An 8,541-nucleotide genomic window follows, 5' to 3' on the forward strand; every position below is an offset into this window, starting at 1 on the left:
TCCTTATACCAGAAAGCTAAGATTTTTTCCTTTGTGTACCCAAACTGTCCCACCTCAGCATATGCCTCAGAAAGAGACCACTAATCCATATCAACATCTTCGATCACAGTCCTTTCTCCCCCTATATACTCCAATGTACCATTGTCATACCCAAATCTACCACCATGGTACATAGTCAGGTTAAAGGTTCCCATCACCTAAAACCTACAAACAAAAATCACACCCAACTCCCATTTGTAAACCACCAAATACCCTTCCCACAGTATTAAGTTCAAGCTCCAAAAAATCAAAACAAATGCTGCACACATACCTGATTCGAGATGACTGCCACGAGAATGAGCTCCTCTTCCACTCTTTCCCACGCAATGCGAACGCAATGACGCTACTCCTCTGGCCAGCACTCACTCAGTTAGGGCATCATTGAAGGTGAAGGATCAGTGTTTGTTTGTGTAAAGTTACTCACATAATGAATCTGTTTCGCGGGAATAAAACACGAAGCGTCAAAGGGCTCAGGGGCAAATTTGGAATTAAAATTTTTTTAATGCACTTGAGGACGATTTTAAAGTGTTTCTGAACAATCGGGATGGTTTTAATAACAAAAAAAGGTCGGAGACGAATTTGATTTTCACCCGTTGCCTTAGGGACGATTTCAGTACTTAACCCTAAACATAACTAAAAATGAAAATATAACTTATTACTAACATAAATAAAAGGGAAATTAGAAAGAATTTACCATGGTGAGTGTCTCCCACCTAGCACTTTTAGTTAAAGTCCTTAAGTTGGACATTTGTGAGCTCCTTGTCATGGTGGCTTGTGCTTAAACTCATCTTAAAACTTCCACCAATGCTTGGACTTCCAAAACGCTCTAACATCTCCAAATAAATTCTCCAAGCCTTGATGAAGTTCTTCACAAGCTTTGAGCTCCCAAAGCTGATCCTTTTATATACCCGGATCCCAAATCTTGTTTTTACACCCGTCTGTAAGTTGATCATCGTTGTTCCAACCGGGTGGCAAGCAAGTCGAATTCTCAATGCAATACCAAACTCTTCTCTTAGATCCAACCAAATGTTCACTAGTCTCGCCCTTGCATCTAACTCTTGAAGTTTCAACCTTGATGAGTCTTGATTTACAACTCCAACCACTAAACATTCTTCTGTTACGCTTAATGCCATAAAGCTTCCTAAGTTGGCCATCCGTATCAAGAATACCATACTTAAGTAGGATAGGAAGGCGAATAGAGATAAGTATTACCCACTCAAATGAAGTTGTAGACAACAACCTAGGTAGAGAAGTCTCTAACGGTCTTGACAAAGCATATTCCATTCCCGTCCAACCTTGCTGAAGGACTTCCACTTTCACATCATTCTCAAACTTACTTCTTGATCTATCTCATCCAATTCTTCATAGGGAATATGGCATGGAGGTTGTGCACTGGCCTCCTTGACAACAATTTCAATCTTCTTGGAGGAATACTCTACAACTCTTTATTCCCATGGAGGTTCGGCATCTCCGAAGTCTTCAACCACTTCTTCCTCTTCAACTATTACAGCTTCCTCCACTTGTTCCAATACAAAGTCACGTTCCTCATTGTCGACAAGATTTTCTAGTGTCTCCTTCATGCTACGCTCTTGGTGCACGAATTGTGAATCACACTTTTCACAATGCGTACCACTAACCAGCAAGTGCACTGGGTCGTCTAAGTAATACCTTACGTGAGTAAGGGTCGAATCCCACGGAGATTGTTGGTTTGAAGCAAGCTGTGATTATCTTGTAATTCTTAGTCAGGAAATCAATTATGTTTATCAGTTGAATTGCGAATAACCAAGAGAACATAAATTAAAGGTTACTTGTTATGCAGTAATGGAGAATATGTTAGAGTTTTGGAGAGGCTTTGTCTTCTGAATCTCTGCTTTCCTCTGTTTTCTGATTCACGCACGCACGTCCTCCTATGGCAAGCTGTATGTAGGGGATCACCATCGTCAATGGCTACATCCCATCCTCTCAGTGAAGAATATGCTCACATGCTCTGTCACAGCACGGCTAATCATCTGTCGGTTCTCGATCATACTGGAATAGGGTTCTTCATCCTTTTGCGTCTGTCACTAACGCCCAGCACTCGCGAGTTTGAAGCTCGTCACAGTCATTCGATCATTGAATCCTACTCGGAATACCACAGACAAGGTTTAGACTTTCCGGATTCTCATGAATGCTGCCATCAGTTCTAGCTTATACCACAAAGATTCTAATTAAGAGATCTCAGAGATACTCATTCAATCAGATATAGAACGGAGGTGGTTGTCAGGCACACGTTCATGGTTTGAGAAAGGTGATGAATGTCACGGATCATCACCTTCATCACAGTTAGGCGTGAATGAACATCTTAGATAGGAACAAGCGTGTTTGAATGGAAAACAGAAATACTTGCATTAATTCATCGAGACATAGCAGAGCTCCTCACCCCCAACAATGGAGTTTAGAGACTCATGCCGTCAAAGAGTACAAAATTTAGATCTAAAATGTCATGAGATACAAAATAATTTTCTAAAAGTTGTTTAAATACTAAACTAGTAGCCTAGGTTTACAGCAAATGAGTAAACTATAGCAGATGGTATAGAGTTCCACTTTTGGGGCCCACTTGGTGTGTGCTGGGGCTGAGATTTAAGTAATTTACGTGCATAAGGCCATTTTGGGCGTTCAACGCCTGGTTTGGATCCATTTCTGGCGTTGAACTCCAGCTTTTAATCCTTTTCTAGCGTTGGACGCTAGAATTGGGCAGAGAACTGGAGTTGAACGCCAGTTTACGTCATCTATCATTGATCAAAGTATGGACTATTATATATTGATGAAAAGCCCTGGATGTCTACTTTCCAACGCAATTAGAAGCACGCCATCTCGAGTTCTATAGCTCCAGAAAATCCACTTTGAGTGTAGGGAGGTCAGAATCCAACAACATCAGCAGTCCTTTTTCAGCCTGAATCAGATTTTTGCTCAGCTCCTTCAATTTCAACCAGAAAAATACCTGAAATTACAGAAAAACACACAACTCATAGTAAAGTCCAAAAATATGAATTTTTCCTAAAAACTATTGAAAATAAACTAACAACTAACTAAAACATACTAAAAACTATATGAAATTAACTCCAAAAAGCGTATAAAATATCCGCCCATCACAACACCAAACTTAAACTATTGCTTGTCCTCAAGCAACTAAACAAATAAAATAGAAGACTAATAGGTTGAGAAGCAATAATATCCCAGAGTTTTTGAGTGAAGCTCAGATTCTAATTAGATGAGCGGGACTAGCAGCTTTTTGCTTCCGAACAGTTTTGGCATCTCACTTTATCCATTGAAGCTCAGAGTGATTGGCATCTATAAGAACTTAGAATTCAGATAGTGTTATTGATTCTCCTATTTCAGTATGATGATTCTTGAACACAGCTATTTCATGAGTCTTGGCCGTGGCCCTAAGCACTTTGTTTTCCAGTATTACCCCTGGATACATAAATGCCACAGACACATAATTGGGTGAACCCTTAGGATTGTGACTCAGCTTTGCTAAAGTCCCTAATTAGAGGTGTCCAGAGTTCATAAGCACACTCTTCTTTCTGCTTTGGACCTTGACTTTAACCGCTCAGTCTCAAGTTTTCACTTGACACCTTTACGCCACAAGCACATGGTTAGGGACAGCTTGGTTTAGCCGCTTAGGCCAGGATTTTATTCCCTTAGGCCCTCCTATCCACTGATGCTCAAAGCCTTGGGATCTTTTTTATTACCCTTGCCTTTTGGTTTTAAGGGCTATTGGCTTTTTCTATTTTTTTTTTTTTGCTGCTTTTTCTTGCTTCAAGAATCATTTTTATGATTTTTCAGATTATCAATAACATGTCTCATGTTCATCATTTTTTTTAAGAGCCAACATATTTAACAGTCTTAAGCAATAAATTCAAAAGACATATGCACTGTTCAAGCATTCATTCAGAAGACAAAAAGTATTGCCACCACATGTAACTAATTAGAATTTCTCTTATTAAAACTCGAAATTTTATTGCCTCTTATTCAAAAGATCTACTATTTTATTCATGTTTGCTGATGATGAGAAAAATAAACTATAGCTTAATTGGAGATAAGATCAAAATAGACACTAATTACTACTATATGACTCCTAAGGTGAACTTTTCTAATGACACTATCACAGATTTAATGCAGAAATTGGAATTTAACAACCTTTATTCTGGGGGAACAGGGGTTCCTCTGATCCTTGGGGTGCTCGGTCCTGCAAGAGATAACTTCTGGCGCTTCAAGTCCCTTAAGTCACGCCCTTGCTCCTCTTGTTCTTTAAACATATAGGTAAGAATTTGACTGTGTTCCTTCTGTTCTTTTATTATTTGCTCCATAGCTTCCCGTATCTTGGTGATAGACGTCTCAAGATACTTCCAATATTCAGATTGAGGGATTTCTGGGAGGAATTCCTGCGTTTTCTTCTTGGTGGGATCCTTCTGCGCTTGTTGTTTTTCCATTGATGCCTTGGTGATTGGTTTCTCAACTGAGATGTACTCAGTTATTCCCATCCTTACTCCAGCATCCTTGCAGAGCAGCGATCTCACGCTTGGATAAGCCAACCTGGCCTCCTTAGAATTTTTGTTAGCAATTTTGTAGAGTTCAGCTGAGATCAGTTGATGAACTTCCACTTCCTTTCCCATCATGATGCAATGGATCATCACTGCTCTTTTAACTGTGACTTCAGAACGGTTGCTAGTAGGCAACAGAGAATGCCCAATGAAGTGCAGCCATCCTCTGGCGACTGGTTTGAGATCTTCTCTCTTGAGTTGATTTGGGACACCCTTTGTGTTGGTGGTCCACCTGGCTTCAGGGACACATATGTCCTCTAGAATCTTATCCAAACCCTTGTCTGTTCTCATCATTCTCCTGTTGAAGGAATCTGGATCATCTTTCAGCTGCGGTAACTTTAAGATCTCTCTGATCTTGTCAGGGGTGGTATGAACAATCTTTCCTCTGACCATGGTCCGATATTCATAGAAGGCAGTTCCAGATAGTTTTTGCTTGTCAGTCTGCCACATATTGGCATAGAACTCCTGGATCATATTCCTTCCCACCTTCGTTTCAGGATTAGCTAGGACTTCCCAGTTCCTGATTCGAATTTGCTCCTGGATCTCCGGATATTCATCTTCTTTCAGATCGAATCTAACTTCCGGGATCACTGATCTCAGACCCATTATTTTGTTATAATGGTCTGAATGTTCTTTAGATAAGATCTTCCCTTGATTCCAAAGTAGTTTTGGAACGCTCTCTTTCTTGCCTCTTGGAGTGGGTTGTTTTCCTTTGGGGGCCATGATCTTAGTGATCGCGGATAAACACACCAAACTTAGAGGTTTGCTTGTCCTCAAGCAAAAGAAAAGAAAGGAGAGGGATAGAAGGAGAGCTAGGTGCAATTGTTGATGGGAGAGGAGGAAGGCCGAACTCAAATTTCCAAGCTCCGTGCCCAATCCTTTCTACGGGTATTTACTGTCCGTTCTAGGATTCTCTTTAATTCTCTGTTAGAGACTTCAGCTTGCCCATTAGTTTGTGGATGATATGGAGTAGCTACCTTGTGGCGAATTCCATACCGAACCATGGCAGAGTAAAGCTGTTTATTGCAGAAGTGAGTGCCTCCATCACTGATTAGTACTCTGGGGACACCAAACCTGCTAAAGATATGTTTCTGGAGGAACTTCAGCACTGTCTTAGTATCATTGGTGGGTGTGGCAATGGCTTCAACCCATTTTGACACATAGTCAACTGCCACCAGAATATAAGTGTTTGAGTATGATGGCGGGAAAGGTCCCATGAAGTCAATTCCCCATACGTCAAACAACTCAATTTCCAAGATTCCTTGTTGAGGCATGGCGTAACCATGAGGCAGATTACCAGCTCTTTGGCAACTGTCACAGTTACGTACAAACTCTCGGGAATCTTTATAGAGTGTGGGCCAATAGAAGCCACATTGGAGGACCTTGGTTGCTGTTCGCTCACCTCCGAAATGGCCTCCATATTGAGATCCATGGCAATGCCATAGGATCTTCTGTACCTCTTCTCTAGGCACACACCTACGGATTATTCCGTCTGCACATCTCTTAAAGAGATAGGGTTCATCCCATAAGTAGTACTTTGCATCAGTAATTAATGTCTTCTTTTGTATCCTGTTGTACTCCTTGGGTATGAACCTTGCAGCTTTATAGTTTGCAATATCGGCAAACCATGGTGCTTTCTGAATGGCAAATAAATGCTCATCCAGAAACGTCTCAGAGATCTCAAGAGAGGGGAGGGGCGTCCCTTCTACTGGCTCTATCCGGGACAGATGATCAGCTACTTGGTTCTCTGTTCCTTTTCTGTCTCTTATTTCTATATCAAACTCTTGCAGAAGCAACACCCATATGATGAGCCTGGGTTTTGAATCCTGCTTTGTGAGTAGATATTTAAGAGCAACATGATCAGTATACACAATCACTTTTGATCTTACTAAGTATGATCTGAACTTGTCAATGGCGTAAACCACTGCAAGTAATTCTTTTTCTGTGGTTGTGTAATTTTTCTGGGCATCATTTAAAATGCGACTAGCATAATAAATGACATGCATAAGCTTGTCATGCCTCTGTCCCAATACTGCACCAATGGCGTGATCACTGGCATCACACATTAGCTCAAATGGTAACGTCCAGTCTGGTGCAGAAATGACTGGTGCTGTGACCAGCTTAGCTTTCAGCATTTCGAACGCCTGCAGGCACTCTGTGTCAAACACAAATGGCGTGTCCACAGCTAGCAGATTGCTTAGAGGTTTTGCGATTTTTGAAAAATCCTTTATAAACCTCCTATAGAATCTTGCGTGCCCCAGAAAGCTTCTGATTGCCTTAACATTGGCAGGTGGTGGTAATTTTTCAATTACCTCTATTTTTGCTTGATCTACCTCTATTCCCTTGTTTGAAATTTTATGCCCAAGAACAATCCCTTCAGTCACCATGAAGTGACATTTTTCCCAATTTAAAACTAGGTTGGTTTCTTGGCATCTTTTCAGAACAAGTTTCAGGTGATCAAGACAGGAGCTGAATGAGTCTCCATATACTGAGAAGTCATCCATGAAGACTTCCAGAAATTTTTCCACCATATCAGAGAAAATAGAGAGCATGCATCTCTGGAAGGTTGCAGGCGCATTACATAGCCCAAATGGCATCCTTCTATAAGCAAACACTCCAGATGGACATGTGAATGCTGTTTTCTCTTGATCCTGAGGATCTACTGCAATCTGGTTATAGCCTGAGTAGCCGTCCAAAAAGCAGTAATAATCATGACCTGCTAGTCTTTCTAGCATCTGGTCTATGAATGGTAAAGGAAAATGATCCTTTCTGGTGGCTGTATTGAGACTTCTGTAGTCAATACACATGCGCCACCCTGTACCTGTTCTTGTAGGAACCAGTTCATTTTTTTCATTATGAATCACTGTCATGCCTCCCTTTTTTGGGACAACTTGGACAGGGCTTACCCAGGGACTATCAGAAATAGGATAAATAATCCCAGCCTCTAGTAGTTTGGTGACCTCTTTCTGCACCACTTCTTTCATGGCTGGATTTAGCCGCCTCTGTGGTTGAACCACTGGTTTGGCATTATCCTCCAATAAGATTTTGTGCATGCATCTAGCTGGGCTTATGCCCTTAAGGTCACCTATGGACCACCCAAGAACTGTCTTGTGTGTCCTTAGCACTTGAATAAGTGCCTCCTCTTCCTGTGAATTTAAAGCAGAGCTTATGATCACTGGAAAAGTGTCACCTTCTCCCAGAAATGCATATTTCAAGGATGGTTGTAATGGCTTGAGCTCGGGTTTAGGAGGTTTTTCCTCTTTCAGAAGAAATTTCAGAGGCTCTTTCATGTCCTCTGAATCCTCTAAATCAGGCTGAACATCTTTAAAGATGTTCTCCAACTCTGATTCAAGACTCTCAGCCATGTTGATCTCTTCTACCAAAGAGTCAATAAGATCAACTTTCATGCAATCTTTTGATGTGTCTGGATGCTGCATGGCTTTGACAGCGTTCAACTTAAACTCATCATCATTGACTCTCAGGGTTATTTCCCCCTGTTGGACGTCAATGAGGGATTGTCCAGTTGCTAGGAAGGGTCTTCCTAGAATGAGAGTAGCACTCTTGTGCTCCTCCATTTCCAACACAACAAAGTCAGTGAGAAAGGCAAATGGCCCAACTCTGACAATCATGTCTTCAATCACGCCTGATGGATATTTAGTGGAGCCATCAGCAAGTTGGAGACATATCCTAGTTGGTTTAACTTCTTCAGTCAAGCCAAGCTTTCTGATAGTGGATGCAGGTATTAGGTTGATGCTTGCCCCAAGATCGCATAAGGCTGTCTTGGTGCATTGACCTTCTAATATGCATGGTATCAGAAAACTCCCAGGGTCTTTGAGCTTCTCAGGAAAGCTTTTCAGAATGACTGCACTGCATTCTTCAGTGAGGAGAACTCTTTCTGTTTCTCTCCAATCCTTTT

Source organism: Arachis hypogaea, chromosome 20 (genome assembly GCF_003086295.3).
Source record: "Arachis hypogaea cultivar Tifrunner chromosome 20, arahy.Tifrunner.gnm2.J5K5, whole genome shotgun sequence".
NCBI lineage: Eukaryota > Viridiplantae > Streptophyta > Magnoliopsida > Fabales > Fabaceae > Arachis > Arachis hypogaea.